Raw genomic sequence first — 20,268 nt, 5'->3', positions numbered from 1 at the left:
CCTTTCCAGGTTGGATAGTTTTACTTTCTCTGGATTTCTTGTCGGTTTCTAACTTTCTTCTCAAACTTTGAAGGCCTGCTCCATTCTCTCTAGACACTGGTTTCTTTCCTGTAAGATTATCCTGGGTTGTATCTCTTATATCTTGGGTAGATGGCCAAGTGGGTGGCCCTTCACCAGAGAAAGTCCTGGACTCCTTTCCAAGTTGAAGTTGCCCAGGCAATCCTCTGATGCGCAATGATCGTGTCATCTCCTAGCACTCTGCAAATTCCACCTTGGAAGGTCACATGTTTTCCTTCCTTTCTCCTTTGGGGAAGTGTACAAAATGCGTTCATAGATTGTAATATTCTCATGGTTCTTTTTCTGGTGCGTATTGATAACGTATCCTCACAATTGCAACTTATTTATGATCCCTGTCCGCATAGTACCATGAAATCTATATTTCCTAACACTGCTAATGTGATGTGCACCCGTGATGTCAAACAGTGAGGCCAAGGCCGCCCAAGCGGAATGTGGGCACTTGCCCGCTCCACCACAGAGACGGCCCTGAATTGTACTTTTGGACCAACATTTAGCCTGAATTGGGAAGACGTGGGCCTGTTTGGATTATTTGTGAAGGTGATTAGTAGTAAAATCATGGAGGGTAACATTTTCCGTTGGTTCGTGGGTTTAGGACGGATCATGTTCTCTTGGTAGTATTCCTCTTCATCTGTTTGGAATGGTCTACCTTTCTGTAGCATCAGTAAGCATTTTGAGAAGATGTTCCATCCTTGGAAGTTCACCTTCTCTAATCTCTTTCAGCCCCCAAAGCTTTATGCCGTCATTCTGGACTCCTTTTTGGATTTTTGATTTTTGGTGAATTTATTGCCATAACCCTGCATTAGAACATCCTTTATCTTTCAGATTTGCATCCTCATCGATTTAGAATTCTGAGTAGCTTACATCATCTGCACCAGCGTAAGCCTAATGACAGGCTCTCACCACACACTTGTGCCTCATCATCTCTTTCACCCTACCCCACCGCTCCGATTTGCCTGTGGAACCCACAATCAAATGTCCCTTGCCACCTGTTGGTTAGTGCTTGTTTATTCTTCTCCTTGTAAGTGAGATCCTATGGTATTTGACTTTCTCCCTGGGGCTTGATTCACTTCCCCTAAAACCCTCACAGCCATTCTGGTGGTCACAAATGGCTGGATTGCATCCTTTGTTCTGGCTGAGTGGTATGCCATTGTGTGGCTATAGCATATCTTCCTTCTGAATTCATCCCTTGCTGGGCACCAGGGCGGCTTCCAAGTCTACAATAGTGGAAGCAAGGCTGAGGTGATCTCAGCGGTGCACATGTCTTTATGCAGTAGTGTTTCCGAGTTCTTTGGATGAACACGCCACACAGGAATAGCTGGATCATTAGGGAAATGGGTTCTTCAATTTCTGAGGCAGTTCCACAGCTTTTGGCGTAGTGGCTTTACTGGTTTACACTCCCACCGGCAGTGCAGGAGTCTTCCCTTCTCTCCACCTCCTCTCTGACACTTGTTGTTTCCTGTCTGCTTCCTTCTAGCCATTCTGACCACAGTGAGCTGCTGTGTGCTTGCAGTTGGATTTGTGTTGGCCTGAGATTTCATGATGGTGAACAAGTTTTCATGCACCTGCTGGCCCTCTTTCTATCTTCTTTGGAGAAATCTCTGTTTCCATCTTTTGCCCAGGTTTTCATTGGCTTCTTGTTTTTTCTCTTGTGGAGAGGTGCAAGTTGATTGTATCTTTGGGCTTTTCACCCCTTGTCCGATGTGTGGTTTGCAAACATCCTCACCCAGTTGTTGTGCTGTCTTTGCATTGAGTGGATGGTTGCCCTGACTGAGCAGAAGCATGTGCATTTGACGTGGTCCCCGTGGTTTTCTTGTTTCCTTTGTTGCCCTTGCCCAGTCCGACATGCTTCTTCCAAATAGGCGGCTCAGACAGATGGCCAAGAGCACTCTGCCTAGGTCTTCTCCTGCCAGTTTCACGGTTACAAGAGTGCCATTCAAGAATTTAATCCATTTCGATGTGGTGTGTGTGACAGGTTAACATCAGGGTGTACTCTCGTTGTCTTTCATGTGGCTGTGCAGGCTTCCCAGCACAGTTTATTGTAGAGATTCTCGATTCTCCACTGTCTCCTCTTGGTTCCCTTGTCGAAAATTGGCTGTCCATGTACCTTTGACTTCGGCTCTGCGCTCTCGATTCTGTTGCATGGGTCTGTGTGCCTGTTTTTGGGTCATGACTGTGCCATCTCAGTACATAGCGCTTTGTCTCAAATGTGGAAATTGAAAAACTGAGCAAAAAAAACCTAAAAGAACAGATTGCCATACGAATAATAAGATCTCTATGAAGAACATTAGCAAAACAGGTGAAAGCCATGTTAATTCAAAAACTAGCAATCGTTTGGGGAAAGAAGTTCAAAAAGACAAAAGGAAAAAGAAGGATATTCTGGCATCTAGGAATGGAAGAATTAACACACTTCAAACGTCCATACGGGAGAAAGGAATCTCTGGAATCCATGCAATCCCAGTGAAGGAAGCAGCAATATTTGCTGTGTGCAGGGAGGTTGTCAGGACAACTTCGAATCTTGATGTTGTTTATGACATCACGGTGATCATGTCCCCCAAGATGGCCGCATAGTTACAGTCTGAGGATTGGCCTAGGCTGGGCTATTAAAGGCAGAGATACCCCGAAACAGCTTTGACATACAGAAAGCAGGCACAGAAACTGGAAGAGATGAAACAGACTGTGATTCAAGGGATAAGAAAGGAATCCTTGGCAAGAAGCGAGAATAGTGGGACAAGCACTGAGAGGAGAACCTTGTCATCTATTCAAGTCTATGGGGAGGCCATGCTGATTCAAGCTTGAAACTTGATTGGAAACAAGAGGCCAGACTTGGGCCTTATCAGACCTACGTTGTCCTTCTGCCTTAAGCATGATCCAAAGTCAAGAATGATGTCTTGAGGACACGTAAGAGAAGAATCGATGCCTCGTTTCCTAGGCCCCTAGCATTCTTTGCAGATCAGTCTCACTTTCCTTAGATCTGGCATCACGGGGGCCCACTGGGTACATGCTAATGTGTCCCAAGAGATGTCTTGGAAGCCTTGAAGGAATGGAGCCCTGTCACGCTTGGGGTATGTCTCCTTGTTTGCAAGGGCTCTACAAGTGTGCTGAAAAGCACCCTTTTCCAAAGGGCTTCGTTCCTTTGTGAAGGCTGCCCTCCCAGGCTAGAGTGCTCAGTTTGGCTCCAGTGAAATTATCTCCCCCTACCTCTTGCCCTAGAAGGATTATTGATTATGTGTTTGGACACCCTAGGTAAGGAAGTAGGCTGAAAATGAGAACATTACAATTCTGTTTCAAGAAAAATAAACAGGCCAGGGCTGAGGATGTAAGGCCAACAAATGGCACAGCCTATAGAAATAAAGTAAGCCCGTATCTAGACGGAATCTAGGGGAACGTTCAAGGATCAGGGGTCAGGTTCAAAACTTCCCAAATCCAGAAAAGAGACAGAAAAATATCTTTCCTGGAGAGAGGAATTCATCAGATTTGTCTAATTGGTCTCGGAAACATTGTGTCTGTGAAGGGGGTTGCCAGGACCACCTCGAATTTGGAGTTTCTGATCTCAGGATGTCAAACCAACCCAGATGACCACGTTTTCTAAGTGCTCAGTTTGACCTAAGCTAATATAGCAAAGATTCCTACAAGTGCCCTGTGCAAATTCATAGACCATACCCAAGAGTCACGAAAGGGCCAGACTTCCACAGCAAATGCAGGGCTCCCACACTGTGCTGTTTCAGTACCTAGCGCTTCGTCCTATATGTTGAAATCAGAAAGTGCTCTTGTTGTGTTCCCTGTGGCTGTGCAGGCTTCCCAGCACCGTTTACTGTAGAGACTTTCCTTTCTCCACTGTCTCCTCTTGGCTCCCTGTTCGAAAAGTGGCTGTCCATGTACATTTGAGTTGGGCTCTTGGCTCTCAATTCTGTTTCATGGGTCTGTGTGCCTGTTTTGCGGCTCAGACTGTGCCATTTCCGTACCTAGCGCTTCATTGTATATTTTGAAATCAGAAAGTGTGACACGTCCTGCTCTGTTCGTTTTCCTGAGGATTCGTTTGCCTATTCAGGGTCTCTTGTTTCTGGGTAGAAACTTTCGGATTCTCTCTTCTATCTCTGTGGCAAATATTGCTGCAACTTTGACTGGGATTGCATGGAATCCAGAGATTTCTTTCTCCGGTATGGACGTTTCAAGTGTCTTAATTCTTCCATTCCTAGATCCTGGAATACCCTTCTTTCTTGTGTCTTCTTGAATTTCTTTTCCCAAACGTTTGCTACGTATTGATTGACATAGCTTTCACCTGTTTTGCTAAGGTTCTTCATAGAGATCTTATTCTTCTCTCTGGCAAGCTGTTGTTTTTTTTTTCCTAGCTTCAGTTTTTCTACTCTTTGTGACTTTAAATTGGTTTTGTTTTGACAAAAGTGCATCGCTGTGCTCACATCTGCTGGCAATGCTCCTGTATTTGCTGTGGAAGTCTGGCCCTGTCTAACGTCCCTTCCCATGTGCGTCTACACTACCTCAGACGTGTGCCCCAGAATGACTGAAGCAGTGGTGAGCAGGCTCACCCCCAGGATTCCACCCGACCAACCCCAGGACCCTGACCCAGAAGGTGTGGGCCTCACTGCTGCACCACCAGCCGGCCCCTTTCATGTTCCATTGGCAACCTACCGTTGAGAGCAATGGGACTTGAATATGCTACTTGAGCCCAACTATGGCACTGTGTAGATGAGGCCAGGTTGTTTTTCGGGTCCACTGTGATGTCAGAGGATTTGTCATAATTGTGTCTCTGCTGTCCCATCATGCTTCAGGGACACAGGGGTTACTTCCACCTTGCCACCAGGCTCATACCAAATGCCAACATCTTCCCCTTGAGCAATGGGGAAGACACCAGGTTCATTGTGGTTCCACATGCTGAGGAGGAGACAGACAATAGGCTTTTAACCAACAACCCTTTAGCAATGTTTGCGGGAGTGTCAGAAAGCACCAATGTCAGAAAAGCCCTTTACTCTCGGCCATGCCCTCCATTCCTCTAGAGGTAGGAGGCACAAGGCACTGGCACCACCCCTGAAGGGTATCACAAAGCACCAATATCAGAAAGGCCCCTTTACTCTCAGCCGTGCCCTCCATTGCTCTAGAGGTGGAAGGCTCAAAGCACTGCCTCCATCCTTCAATGGGAAACAAGCCATAAACTGTCTTGTTTCCAGCTCTTTAGGAAGCTGAGAAAGAACTCGCTTTCCACAGTGCAGTTACAGCATACTGGGAAACTCTCATACAAAGGCAGCTCAAACGCCATTTCTTCCCAGCCCTTAACTCACTGCTTCAGGACTTCTGCTTCTGCCACATTTCCACCTTGCCAACCCTGCTCAGACGAAATGCCTACATCTTCACCTTAAGCAACTGGGCTGAGTGCAAAATAATTGAGTGTCCACGTGCTTAGGAGGCGATAGACTGTACGCCTTTTTCCAACCACCGTTGTGCACTGGTGCAGAGAGTGTTGGAAAGCACCTATGTCAGAACGACCCCTTTGCTCTCAGCCGTGCCCTCCATTGCTCTAGAGGTGGAAGGCACAAAGCACTGCCTCCATTCTTCAATTGGAGACAAGCCGTAAACCGTCCTGCTTCCAGCTCTTTAGGAAGCTGGGAAAGCAGTCGCATTCCACAGTACCCTTACAGCATCCTGGGAACATCTCATACAAAGACAGCTGAACACCGTTTCTTTTCAGCCCTTAACTCGCCAATCTGCAACATCTGCATCTGCTGAATTTTCACCTTGCCAACCCGTCTGAGATGAAATGCCTACATCTTCCTCTTGAGCAATGGGGACGAGGATCGGATGATTCTTGTTCCACATACTGAGGAGGAGACAGACAATAGGCTTTTAACCAACCGCCCTTGAGCAATGGTTGGGGGAGTGTCAGAATGAGCCAAGGCCAGAAAGGCCCTTTACTCTCGGCCGTGCCCTCCATTTCTGTATAGGTGGAAGGCACAAAGCACTGCCTCCATCCTTCAATGGGAGACAAACCACATACTGTCTTGTTTCCAGCTCTTTGGATGCTGAGAAAGAACTCGCTTTCCACAGTGCTGTTACAGCATACGCAAAGGCATACAAAGGCATCTCAAATGCCATTTCTTCCCCGCCCTTAGCTCGCCGCTTTAGGACTTCTGCTTCTGCCGCAGTTGCACCTTGCCAACCTGGCTCAGACGAAATGCCTACATCTTCCCCTTAAGCAACTGGGCTGAGTCCCAAATCATTGTGCGTCCACGTGCTTAGGAGGAGACTGACAATAGGCTTTTTACACATCGCCATTGTGCACTGGTGGAGAGAGTGTCAGAAAACACCTTCGTCAGAAAGTCCGATTTGCTCTCAGCCATGCCCTCCAATGCTCTAGACGTGGAATGCACAATGCACTGCTGGGGAGAGTCTCGAAAAGCACCAGGACGTGGTTCTGGCATGTCTCAAATGTGGTTCCGGCATGCCCGGCAAGTGATTCCAGAGTCTCCGCCAAATGGTTCTTGCGTAGCCGGCAGGTGATTTTGGCTTGTCCAGTAGGTGGTTCCGGCGAGTGGAGCAGGTGGTTCTGGCGTGCTCGGCATGAGGTCCAGGCCTGTCCTGCAGGTGGTTCCAGAGTGTCCGGCACGTGGTTCTGTCACGTCTGAGAGAAGGTTCTGCCATGCCGGCAGGTGATTCCGGAGTGTCCAGCAAGAGGTTCTGGCGTAACCAGCAGGTAACTTGGGAGTGTCCGGCAGGTGGATCTGGCAAGTCGAGTCGGTGGTTCCGTCGTGCTCAGCAGGTGGTTCAGGCATGTCTGGCAGGTGGTTCTGCTTTGTCCCGGAGGTGGTTCCAGCGTGTCTGGCATGTGGTTCTGGCACATCTGAGAAGTGGTTCCGGCATGCCCAGCAGGTGATTCCAGAATGTCTGCCAAGTGGTTCTGTGGCAGCCGGCAGGTGATTTTGGCATGTATGGCAGGTGTTCCTCATGAGTCAAGCAGTTGGTTCCGGCGTGCTCGGCAGGTGGTTCTGGTCAGTGCGGGAGGTGGTTCCTGCGTCTCCGGCAAGTGGTTCTAGCATGTCTCAAACGTGGTTCTGGCATGCCCGGCTGGTGATTCAGGAGTGTCCGCCACGTGGTTCTAGCGTAGCTGGCAGGTGATTTTGGCGTGTCTGGCATGTGGTTCCGGCGAGTCGAGCAGGTGGTTCGGGCGAATTCAGCAGGTGGTTCTGGCGTGTCCGTCCTCTGGTTCTGGCACATCTGAGAGGTGGTTCCGGTATGCCTAGCAGCTGTTTCCGGACTTTCCACCACGATATTCTGGCGTAGCCGGCAGGTGATTTTGGCATGTCTGGCAGCTGGTTCTGGCAGAGTTGAGTAGGTGGTTACTGCATTCTCAGCTGGTGGTTCTGGTATGTCCAGCACATGTTTCTGTCACGTTTGAGAGGTGGTTCTGGCATGCCCAGCAGGTGATCCCCGAGTGTCCGGCACCAGGTTCTGGCATAGCTGGCAGGTGATTTTGGCGTGTCCGGTGGGTGGTTCGGGTCTGTGCAGGAGTTGGTTATGGCGTGTCAGGCACATGGTTCTGGCACGTCTGGGAGTTGGTTCCGGCATGCCAGGCAGGTGATTCCGGAGTGTCCAACAAGAGGTTCTGGCATAGCCGGCAGGTGATTTTGGCGAAGAGAGCAGGTGGTTCCAGAGTGCTTGGCAGGTGGTTCAGGTGTGTCCGGCAGGTGGTTCTGGTCTCTCCAGGAGTTGGTTCCGGCAGTCTGAGATGTGGTTGTGGCACATCTGAGAGTTGCCTTCAGCATGCAGGGCAGGTGATTCCGGAGTGTCCGCCAAGTGGTTCTCGCATAGGCCGTAGGTGGTTCTGGCATGCTTGGCAGGTAGTTGCGGGTAATGGAGCAGGTGGTTGTGGTGTGCTTGGCAGGATATTCAGACGTGGTCGGCAGGTGGTTCTGGACTGTCCAGGAGGTTGTTCCGGCGTCTCTGACACGTGGTTCTAGCATGTCTCAAACATGGTTCCTGCATGCCTGGCAGGTGAATTCTGCAGTGTCCGCCAAGTGGTTCTGGTGTGCTCGGCAGGTGATTTTGGCGGGTCTAGAAAGTGGTTGCAGCGAGTCGAGCAGGTGATTCTGGCATGCTCGGCAGGTGGTTCCGGCGTGTCCGACATGTGGTTCTGGCACATCTGAATGGTGGTTCTGGCATGCCTGGCAGGTGATTCCGGAGTGTCCGCCAAGAGGTTCAGGCATAGCCGGCAGGTGATTTTGGCGACTCCAGCGGGTGGTTCCGGTCTCTCCAGGGGTTGGTTCCGGCATTTCCGGCATGTGGTTCTGGCAATTCTGAGAGTTGCTTCCGGCATGCATGGCAGGTGATTGTTCAGTGTCCGCCAAGTGGTTCTCGCACAGCCAGCAGGTGGTTCTGGCGTGCTCAGCAGGTGGTTCAGGCATGGTCGGCAGGTGGTTCCAGCATCTCCGGCATGTGGTTCTGGCATGTCTGAAACTTGGTTCCAGCATGCCCAGCAAGTGATTCCAGAGTGTTTGCCTAGTGGTTCTGGCATAGCCGGCAGGTGACTTTGGCGTGCCCGGCTGGTGGTTCCCGCGAGTCGAGCAGGTGGTTCTGGCGTGCTCGGCTGGTGGTTCAGGCGTGTCCAGGAGGTGGTTCCGGTCTTTCCAGGAGGTGGTTCCAGGGTGTCCGGCATGTGCTTCTCACACGTCTGAGAGGTGGTTCCGGCATGCCTGGCAGGTGATTCCGGAGTGTCCGCCAAGTGATTCTGGAGTAGCCGCCAGGTGATTTTGGGTTATCTGGCAGGTGTTTCTGGCGAGTCGGGCAGGTGGTTCCTGTGTGCTCGGCAGATGGTTGAGGGGTGGTCGGCAGGTGGTTCTGGACTCTCCGGGAGGTGGTTCTGGAGTCTCTGGCATGTGGTTCTAGCAAGTCTCAAACATGGTTCCTGCATGCCCGGCAGGTGATTCCGGAGTGTCTGCTAAGAGGTTCCGGTGTAGCCGGCAGGTGATTTTGGCTTGTCCGGCAAGTGGTTCTGGCGAGTTGAGCAGCTGTTTCCGGCGTGCTCGGCAGGTGGTTCCGGTGTGTATGGCATGTGGTTCCGGCATGTCTGAATGGTGGTTCTGGCATCCCCGGCAGGTCATTCTGGAGTGTTTGCCAAGAGGTTCTGGTGTAGCCGGCAGGTGATTTTGGCATGTCCAGCAGGTGATTTTGGCGTATCCGTCAGGTGGTTCTGGCGAGTCAAGCAGGTGGTTTCGGTGTGCTGGGCAGGTGGTTCAGGCGTGTCCGACATGCGGTTCCGGTCTGTCCGAGAGGTGGTTCCAGCCTGTCCGTCATGTGTTTCTGGCATGTCTGGGAGGTGGTTCCGGCATGCCCGGCAGGTGATTCCGGAGTTTCTGCCAAGTGGTTCTGGCATAGCCAGAAGGTGACTTTAGTGTGTCCGGCAGGTGGTTTCTGCGACTCGAGCAGGTGGTTCCAGCATGGTCAGCAAGTGGTTCAGGCGTGTCCAGCAGGTGGTTCCCGTCAGTCCGGGAGGTGGTTCCGGCTTGTCCGGCACGTGGTTGTAGCATGTCTCAAATGTGGTTCCGGCATGCCCGGCAGGGGATTCCGGAGTGTCTGCCTAGTGGTTCTGGCGTAGCCAGCAGGTGATTTTGGCATGTCTGGCACGTGGTTCTGGCAAGTCGAGCAGGTCATTCTGGTGTGCTCGGCAGGTGGTTCCGGAGTGTTTGGCATGTGGTTCTGGCACGTCTGAATGGTTGTTCCAGCATGCCCGGCAGGTGATTCTGGAGTGTCCGCCAAGAGGTTCTGGCATAGCCGGCAGGTGATTTTGGCATGTGTGGCAGGTGGTTCCTGTCTCTCCAGGTGTTGGTTCCAGCAGGTGTGACATTTGGTTGTGGCACATCTGAGACTTGCCTTCAGCATGCAGGGCAGGTGATTCTGGAGTGTCTGCCAAGTGGTTCTTGCATAGACGGCAGGTGGTTCCAGCATGCTTGGAAGGTAGCTGCAGCGAATGGAGCAGGTGGTTGCAGCGTGCTCGGCAGGATGTTCAGACGTGGTCGGCAGGTGGTTCCGGACTGTCCGGGAGGTTGTTCCGGCATCTCTGGCACGTGGTTCTAGCACGTCTCATACATGGTTCCTGCATGCCTGGCAGGTGAATTCCGCAGTGTCCGCCAAGTGGTTCTGGTGTAGCCAGCAGGTGATTTTTGCGTGTCCAGACAGTGGTTCTGGCGAGTCGAGCAGGTGGTTCCTGCGTGCTAGGCAGTTGTTTCAGGCATGGTTGGCAGGTGGTTCCGGACTGTCCGGGAGGTGGTTCCGGAGTCTCCAGCATGTGGTTGTAGCATGTCTCAAACGTGGTTCTGGCATGCCCGGCAGGTGATTCTGGAGTGTCTGCCTAGTGGTTCTGGCATACTCGGCTGGTGATTTTGGCGTGTCCGGCAGGTGTTTCCCTTGAGTCGAGCAGGTGGTTCCGGCGTGCTCACAGGTGGTTCAGGCATGTCCAGCAGGTGGTTCCGGTCTCTCCAGGAGTTGGTTCCGGCATATCCGGCATGTGGTTCTGGCACGTCTGAGACATGGTTCCAGCATGCCAGGCAGGTGATTCCAGAGTTTCGGCCAAGTGGTTCTGGCATAGGCAGCTGGTGATTTTGGTGTGTCCGGCAGGTTGTTCCTGTCTTTCTGGGAGGTAGTTCCAGGGTGTCCGGCATGTGCTTCTCACACGTCTGAGAGGTGGACCCAGCATTCCTGGCACGTGATTCCAGAGTGTCCTGCAAGTGGTTCTGGCATAGCCGGCAGGTGATTTTGGGGTGTCCGGCAGATGGTTCCGGTGAGTCAAGCAGGTGGTTCCAGCGTGCTCAGCAGGTGGTTCCTGTCTCTCCGGGAGGTGGTTCCTGCGTGTCTGGCACATAGTTCTGGCACGTCTTAGATGTGATTCCGACACGCCTGGCAGGTGATTCCGGAGTGTCCGCCAAGTGGTTCTGGCGTAGCTGGCAGGTGATTTTGGCATGCTCGGCAGGTGTTTCCGGTGTCTCCGGCCCGTTTTTCTGGCATGTCTGAGAGGTGGTTCCGGCATGCACGGCAGGTGATTCTGGATTCTCAACCTATTGGTTCCAGCGAGTCGAGCAGGTGGTTCTGGCATGTGTGGCAGGTGGTTCCGGTCTGTCCTGGAGGTGGTTCCAGCGTGCCTGGCATGTGCTTCTGGCACGTCTGAGAGGTTGTGCAGGCATGCCCAGCAGGTGATTCCGGATTGTCCAGCAATTGGTTGTAGTGTAGCCGGCAGGTGATTTTGGCGTGTCCGGCAGGTGGTTCAGGCAGGTCCAGCAGGTGATTCCAGAGTTTCGGCCAAGTGGTTCTGGCATAGACAGCAGGTGATTTTGGCGTGTTCGGCAGGTGGTTCTGGTCTTTATGGGAGGTGGTTCCAGGGTGTCCGGCATGTGCTTCTCACACGTGTGAGAGGTGGTTCCAGCATGCCCGACAGGTGATTCTGCAGTGTCCGCCAAGTTGTTCTGGGGCAGCCGGCAGGTGATCTTCGCGTGTCCGGCAAGTAGTTCCGGTGAATGGAGCAGGTGGTTGTGGCGTGCTGGGCAGGATGTTCAGGCGTGGTCGGCATGTGGCTCCAGACTGTCCGGGAGGTGGTTCCGGCGTCTCGGGCACGTGGTTCTACCAGGTCTCAAACGTGGTTCCTGCATGCCCGGCAGGTGATTCCGGAGTTTCGGCCAAGAGGTTCTGGTGTGTCCGGCAGGTGATTTTGGCGAGTCCGGCTGGTGGTTCTGGTGAGTCGAGCAGGTGGTTACGGCGTGTCTGGCAGGTGGTTCTGGTCTTTCTGGGAGGTCGTTCCAGCGTGTCCGGCACTTGCTTCTGGCACATCTGAGAGGTGGTTTCGTCATGCCCAGCAGGTGATCCTGGAGTGTCTGCCAAGTGGTTCTGGCATAGCAGGTCATTTTGGCGTGTCCGAGAGGTGCTTCTGGCAAGTCGAGGAGGTGGTTCCAGCGTGCTAAGCAGGTACTTCCTGTGTCTCTGACATGTGGTTCTGGCACGTCTGTGAGGTGGTTCCAGCATGCCCATCAGGTGATTCTGGAGTGTCCGCCAAGTGGTTCTGGCGTATCCGGCAGGTGTTTTTGGCGTGTGAGGCTGGTGGTTCCAGGGAGTCGAGCTGGTGGTTCCGGCATGCTGGGCAGGTGGTTCAGGGTTTCCGGCAGGTGGTTCCAGTCTGTCAGGGAGGTGGTTCCGGTGATTCGAGCAGGTTGATCCGGCGTTTTTGACATGTGGTTCCCGTCTGTCCTGTAGGTGGTTCCGGCGTGTCCAGCGTGTGGTTCTGGCGTGTCAGAGGTGGCTGCAGCATGCCTGGCAGGTGGCTCCGGAGTGTCCGACAAGTGGTTCTGGCATAACCGAGAAGTGATTTTAGCTTGTCTGGCAGGTGGTTCCAGCAAGTAAAGCATGTGGTTCCGGCGTGCTCGGCATGTGGTTCCGGTCTGTTCGGGAGGTGGTTCCGGCGTGTCAGGCATGTGGTTGTGGCTCGTTTGAGAGGTGGTTCCTGCACGCCTGCAGGTGATTCTAGAGTGTCCGCCATGTGGTTCTGGGGTTCCGGCAGGTGATTTTGGCGTGTCCAGCAGGTGGTTCCACCAAGTTGAGTAGGTCATTCCGGTGTGCTTGGCAGGTGGCTCCGGTGTGTCCGAATGGTGGTTCTGGTCTATCCGGGAGGTGGTTCTGGCATGTCTGGCACATGGTTCGGGCACGTCTGAGAGGTGGTTCGGGCATGCCCGTCAGGTGATTCCTGGGTGTCTGCCAAGTGGTTCTGGCATCACCAGCAGGTTATTTTGGCGTCTCCATCAGGTCTTTCCTAATTTTTGGGCTAGTGGCTCTGGCTTGTAAGACAGGTGTTTGTGGCATTTCTGGCCCCGGTTCTGACATACTCCGCAGGTGGTTTCAGTGTTTGTGGCATATCTGGCACCTGTTTGTGGCATATCCAACAGGTGTTTCCAATGTGTCTGGCATGTGGTTGTGCTATGTTTGGAATCTGGTTCCATCGTGTCTGTTGTGTGCAGCTGGCATGTTGAAGAGATGGTTCTACAGTGTCAGAATCGTCATTCCACTGTGTCCAGCAGGTGGTTACAGGTGGTTCTTGCATGCAACGTGGGTGCTTCTCGTGTGCCTGTTGGGTGATTCTGGCATGAATGTGTGGTTGTTTGAGAGTGTGCAGAGGGTGTTTTTGGCATGTCTCCCAGGGTTTTCTGGCATCTAAGGGGCATGATTCATTTTTATACATCAGGTGAGTTTGTTCTCAGCTTCCTAAAGAGATAGAAGAAAGATGGTCTGTGGCTTCTCACCCTTTGAGCAGAGGAGCCAATGCATTGTGCATTCCGCGTCTAGAGCAATGGAGGGCAAGGCTGAGAGGAAAGGGGCCTTTCTGACATAGGTGCTTTCCGAAACCCTCTCCACCAGTGCTCAACTGTGGTTGGTGAAAAGCACATTGCCTATCTCCTGCTAGGCACATGTTTGCACAATCATTTGGGACTCGGCCCAGTTGCTTAAGGGGAAGATGTAGGCATTTTGTCTGAGCCGGGTTGGCAAGGTGGAATTGCGGCAGAAGCAGAAGTTCTAAACCTGCGAGTTAAGGGCTGGGAAGAAATGCCATTTGAGCTGCCTTTGTATGAGAAGTTCCTGGTATGCTGTAACAGGACTGTGAAAAGCGAGTTGTTTGTCAGCTTCTTAAAAAGCTGGAGGCAAGAGACTTTATGGCTTGTCTCCCATTGAAGGATGGAGGCAGTGCTTTGTGCCTTCCACCTCTAGAGCAACAGAGGGCACGGCTGAGAGTAAAGGGGCTTTTCTGAGATTGGTGCTTTCTGACACTCTCCCAACCATTGCACAAGGGTGGTTAGTTAAAAGCCTATTGTATCTCTCCTCCTAAGCAGGTGGAACCACAATAATTTGGGCCTCGTCGCCATTGCTTAAGGGGAAGTTGTAGGCATTTCGTCTGAGCCAGGGTGGCAAGGTGGAAATGTGGCACATGCAGATGTTCCAGATCGGCGAGTGAAGTGCTGGAAGTGCTTTCAGCTGCCTTTGTATGAGATGTTCCCTGGACGCTTGAAGAGCACTGTGGAATGCGAGCTCTTTCTCAGTGTCCTAAAGAGCTGGACGCAAGAAGATTTGTGGTTCGTCTGCCAATGAGGGGTGGAGCCAGAGCCAGTGCATTGTGCCTTCCTCCTCTAGAGCAATTCAGGGCACAGCTGAGATCAAAGGGACCTTTCTGACATAGGTGTTTTCTGACACTGTCTCCACCAGTGCACAATGGTGATGTGTAAAAGCCTATTGTCGGTCTCCTCTTAAACATGTGGAAGCACAGTCATATGGGCATCGTCCCCCTTGCTGAAGGGGAAGATGTAGGCATTTCGTGGGAGCCCGGTTGGCAAGGTGGAAATTGGTAGAAACAGAAGTTCCAAATCGGCAAGTTAAGGGCTGAAAAGAAATGGCATTTCGGCTGCCTTTGTATGAGATGTTCCCTGGATGCTGTAAGATCACTGTTGAAAGCGAGTTCCTCCTCAGCTTCCTAAAGAGATGGAATCAAGGTGGTCTGTGGCTTGTCGCCCCTTGAGGGGTGGAGCCAGTGCATTGTGCATTCCACGTCTAGAGCAATGGAGGGCACGGCTGAGAGCAAAGGGGTCTTTCTGACATAGCTGTTTTCCGACACTCTCTCCACCAGTGCACATTGGTGGTTGGAAAAAGGCGTGCAGTCTATTGCCTCCTAAGCAGGAGGACACTAAATCATTTGTGAGTCAGCCCAGTTGCTCAAGGGGAAGTTTTAGGCATTTCATCTGATAGCCGGGTTGGCAAGGTGGAATTGTGGCAAAAGCAGAAGTCCTAAAGCTGCGAGTTAAGGGCTTGGAAGAAATGCCACTTGAGCTGCCTTTGTATGAAACGTTCCTGGTATGCTGTAACAGGACTGTGGAAAACGAGTTGTTTGTCAGCTTCCTAAAGAGCTGGAGGCAAGACACTTTATGGCTTGTCTCCCATTGAAGGATGGAGGCAGTGCTTTGTGCCTTCCACCTGCAGAGCAATGGAGGGCACGGCTGAGAGTAAAGGGCCCTTTCTGCCATTGGTGCTTTGTGACACTCCCCCAACCATTGCTCAAGGGCGGGTGGTTAAAAGCCTACTGTCTGTCTCCTCCTCAGCATGTGGAACCACAATCATCCGGGCCTCGTCCCCATTGTTCAAGGGGAAGATGTAGGCATTTCATCTGAGCCGGGTTGGCAAGGTGGAAATGCGGCAGAAGCGGATGTTGCAGATTGGCGAGTTAAGGGCTGAAAAGACACAGCGTTCAGCTGCCTTTGTATGAGATGTTCCCAGGATGATGTAAGAGCACTGTGGAATGTGAGTGCTTTCCCAGCATCCTAAAGAGCAGGAAGCAGGACAGTTTATGGCTTGTATCCACTTGAAGGATGGAGGCAGTGCTTTGTGCCTTCCACCTCTAGAGCAATGGAGGGCACGGCTGAGAGCAAAGGGCCCTTTCTGACATAGGAGCATTCTGACACTCTCTGCACCATTGCACAATGGCTGTTTGTAAAAAGCCTATTGTCTGTTCCTGCTAAGCATCTGGAAGCACAATCATTTGCCCCTCGTCCCCATGCTGAAGGGGAATATGTAGGCGTTTTGTCTGAGCCGGGTTGGCAAGGTGGAAATCTGGCAGAAGCAGAAGTTGCAAATCAGTGTGTTAAGCACTGAAAAGAAATGGCATATCAGCTGCCTTTGTATGAGATGTTGCCAGGACACAGAAAGAGCACTGTTGAAAGCGAGTTCTTTCTCAGCTTCCTAAAGAGATGGAAGGAAGATGGTCTGTGGCTTGTCGCCCCTTGAGGGGTGGAGCAAGTGCATTGTGCATTCCACGTCTAGAGCAATGGAGGGCACGGCTGAGAGCAAAGTGGTCTTTCTGACATAGCTGCTTTCCGACACTCTCTCCACCGGTGCACAATGGTGGTTGGCAAAAGGCATACAGTCTATCGCCTCCTAAGCACGTGGACGCTCAATCACTTGGGACTCAGCCCAGTTGCTTCCGGGGAAGATGTAGGCATTTCGTCTGAGCCGGGTTGGCAAGGTGGAACTGCGGCAGAAGCAGAAGTCCTAAAGCGGCGAGTTAAGCGCTGGGAAGAAATGGCGTTTGAGCTGCCTTTGTATGAGAGTTTCCTTGTATGCTGTAACATCACTGTGGAAAGCGAGTTCTTTCTCAGCTTTCTAAAGAGCTGGAGGCAAGACAGTTTATGGCTTGTCTCCCATTGAAGGATGGAGGCAGTGCTTTGTGCCTTCCACCTCTAGAGCAATGGAGGGCACGGCTGAGAGTAAAGGGGTCTTTCTGCCATTGGTGCTTTCTGACACTCTCCCAACCATTGCACTTCGTGGTTAGTTAAAAGCCTATTGTCTCTCTACTCCTCAGCATGTGGAACCACAATCATTCAGGCCTCGTCCCTATTGCTGAAGGGAAAGATGTGAGCATTTCGTCTGAGCAGGGTTGGCAAGGTGGAAATGTGGAGGATGCTGATGTTCCAGACCAGCGAGTGCAGTGCTGAAAAGAAACGGCGTTCAGCCTCCTTTGTATGAGATGTTCCCTGGACGCCGTAAGAGCACTGTGGAAAGGGAGTTTTTTCTCAGCTTCCTAAAGAGCTGGAAGCAGGACAAGATGTGGTTTGTCTCCCATTGAGGGGTTCATCCAGGGACAGTGCCTTGTGCCTTCCACCTCTAGAGCAATGGAGGGCACGGCTGAGAGTAAATGGGCCTTTCTGACATAGCTGCTTTCCGACACTCTCTCCACCAGTGCGCAACGGTGGTTTGTAAAAAGCGTATTGTCTATCTCCTCCTAAGCAGGTGGACTTTCAGTCCTTTGGGACTCAGTGCAGTTGCTTCAGGGGAAGATGTAGGCATTTCGTCTGAGCCAGGTTGGCAAGGTGCAATTTTGGCAGAAGCAGAAGTTCTAAAGTGGCGAGTTAAGGGCTGGCAAGAAAGGCCGTTTGACCTGCATTTCTATGACACTTTCCCTGTAGGTGGTTCCCGGGAGTCGAGCAGGTGTTTCCGGCATGCTTGGCAGGTGTAGAAGGTGCATCCGGCAGGTGGTTCCGGTCTTTCATGGAAGTGGTACATGGCGTCCAGCACGTGGTTCTGGCACATCTGAGGGGCCATTCCATCATGCCCAGCAAGTTATTCCAGAGTGTGGGCCAAGTGGTTCTGGCGTGGCTGGCAGATGATTTTGGCGTATCAGGCAGGAGGTTCCAGCGAGTCCAGCAGGTGGTTCCGGCGTCCTCATAACCTCGTTCAGGCGTATCTGGAACGTGGTTCCTGTCAGTCCGGGAGGTGGTTCCGGAGTGTCAGGCATGTTTTCCAGGCACGTCTGAGAGGTGGTTCTGGCATGCCCGGCAGGTGATTCTGGAGTGTCCGCCAAGTGGTTCTGGCCTAGCCAGCAGGTGGTTCCGGCGTGCTCGGCAGGTGGTTCAGACGTGTCCGGTAGGTGGTTGCAGTCTTTCCGGGAGGTGATTCCAGGTTCTCCACCACGTGGTTCTGGCACGTCTGAGAGGTGGTTCCAGCATGCCCAGTAGGTGATTCCAGATCGTCCGCCAAGTGGTTCTGTCGTAGCCGGCATGTGATTTGGACGTGTCAGGCAGCTGCTTCCAGCGAGTCGAGCTGGTGGCTCCGGTGTGCTGGGCAGGTGCTCAGGGTATCTTTGGCACGTGGTGCTGGCCTGTCTGAGGGCTGGTTCAGGCATTCCCGGCCGGTGATTCCAGAGTGTCCGCCACGTGGTTCTCTCGTAGCCGGCAGGTCATTTTGCGTGTCCGGCGGTGGTTCAGGCGAGTTGAGCAGGTGGTTCCGGCGTGTCTAGCAGGTGGTTCCGGTCTGTCCTGCTGGTGGTTCCAGTGTGTCTGGCAGGTGCTTCTGGCACGTCTGAGAGGTTGTGCCGGAATACCCAGAACTTTATTCCGGCTTGTATGCCAAGTGGTTCTGGCATAGCCGGCAGGTGATTTTGCCGTGTCTGTAAGGTGGTTCTGGTGAGTAGAGCATGTGTTTTGGCCGAGCTCGGCAGGTGCTTCCGGCGTCTCAGGCACGTGGTTCTGGCACGTTTGAGAGATGGTTCTGGCATACCCGGCAGGTGATTCCGGAGTGTCCAGCAAGTGGTTCTGGCATAGCTGGCATGTGATTTTGGCGTGTCTGGCCGGTGGGTCCTGTGAGTCGATGAGGTGGTTCTGGCAATCTCGGCAGGTGGTTCATGCACGTCTGGAAGGTGGTTCCGGCATGCCCGGCAGGTGATTCCGGAGTGTCCGCCAAGTGGTTCTGCTGTAGCTGGCAGGTGATTTTGGAGTGTCCGTCAGGTGGGTCCTGGTAGTGGAGCAGGTGGTTCCAGCGTGCTAGGCAGGTGCTTCCAGGGACTGCAGCACATGTTTCTGGCACATCTGAGAGGGGGTTCCGGCATGCCCGGCAGGTGATTCCAGAGTGTCCAGCAAGTGCTCTGGCGCAGCCAGCATGTGATTTTGGCATCTCCAGTAAGTGGGTCCTGCGAGTCAAGCAGGTGTTTCCGGCGTGTTCGGCAGGTGGTACAGGTGTGTCCAGCAGGTGGTTCCAGTCTGTCCAGGTCGTGGTTCCGGCGTGTCCGGCATGTGGTTCTGGTACGTCTCAGAGGTAGTTCCGGCATGCCTGGCAGGTGATTCTGGACTGTCCACTAAGTCGTTCGGCGGTAGCTGGCTGGTGATTTTGGCTTGTCCGGCAGGTGGTTCCGGCATGTCGAGCAGGTGGTTCCGGCGAACTCAGCAGGTGCTTCCAGTGTCTCAGGCACGTGGTACTGGCAGGTTTGAGAGGTGGTTCTGGCATGCCTGGCAAGTGATTCCAGAGTGTCTGGCAAGTGGTTCTGGCATAGCTGGCAGGTGATTTTGGCGTGTGCAGTAGGTGGCTCCTGTGAGTCCAGCAGGTGGTTCCGGCATGCCCGGCAGGTGATTCCTGACTGTCCGACCAGTGGTTCTGGCTTAGCCGGCAGGTGATTTTGGGGTGTTCGGCATGTGCTTCTGTGGAGTGGAGCAGGTACTTCCTGCATTCTCGGTAGGTGCTTCTGTGGTCTCTGGCTCTTGGTTCTGGCACGTCTGAGAGGTGGTTCCGCCATGCCTGGCAGGTGATTCCAGAGTGTCCGCCAAGTGGTTCCCGCCTATCTGGCAGGTGGTTCAAGCGTGTCCAGCAGGTGGTTCTGGGGAGTGGATCAGGTGGTTCCCGCGTGCTCGGCAGGTGACTCCGGAGTGTCCGATAAGTGGTTCTGGCATAGCCAGATGGTGATTTTGGCGTGTCCGGCAGGTGGTTCTGGCGAGTCAAGCAGGTGGTTTCGGCATGCTTGGCGGGTCATTCAGGCGGCTCCGGCAGGTCATTCCAGTCTGTCCAGGAGGTGGTTCCGGCATGTCAGGCACTTGGCTTTGGCACGTCTGAGAGGTGGTTCTGGCATGCCCGCCAGGTGATCCCGAGAGTCTGACACGTGGTCCTGGCATAGCCGGCAGGTGATTTTGGTGTGTCCAGAAGGTGCTTCCAGAGAGTCAAGCAGGGGGTTCCGGCATGCCCGTCTGGTGATTCCGGTGTGTCCGCCAAGTGGTTCTGGCATAGCTGGCCGGTGATTTAGCATGTCCAGCGGTGGTTCTGTCAAGTCGAACAGGTGGTTCCGGCATGCTCAGCAGGTGGTTCAGGCGCATCTGGCAGGTGGTTCCGTTCTGTCAGGTGGGTGGTTCCTGCATGTCCAGCATGTGGTTCTGGCACGTCTAAGAGGTGGTTCCGGCGTGCCCGGCAGGTGATTCCGGAGTGGCCACCAAGTGGTTCTGGCTTAGCCGGCAGGTGATTTTGGCTTGTCCGGCAGGTGGTTCTGTGGAGTGGATCAGGTTCTTCCGGCTTTCTCGGCAGGTGCTTCAGGCGTCTCTGGCATGTGGTTCTGGCACATCTGAGACATGGTTCCAGCATGCCTGGCAGGTGACTCTGGAGTCTCCGACAAGTGGTTCTGGCATAGCTGGCAGGTGATTTTGGCATGTCCGGTAGGTGGTTCTGGCGGGTCGAGCAGGTGGTTCCGCTGTGCTTGGCAGGTGGTTCTGGCGTGTCCAGCAGGCGGTTCCAATCTGTCCGGTAGGTGGTTCCGGCGTGTCCGGCACGTGGTTCTGGCACATCTGATAGGTTGTCCAGAATGCCCGGAAGGTCATTCCAGAGTGCCCGCCAAGTGGTTCTGGCATAGCTGGAGCT

This window comes from Equus asinus, chromosome 28 (genome assembly GCF_041296235.1).
Source record: "Equus asinus isolate D_3611 breed Donkey chromosome 28, EquAss-T2T_v2, whole genome shotgun sequence".
Taxonomy (NCBI): domain Eukaryota; kingdom Metazoa; phylum Chordata; class Mammalia; order Perissodactyla; family Equidae; genus Equus; species Equus asinus.
This window is presented reverse-complemented; position numbering follows the sequence as displayed.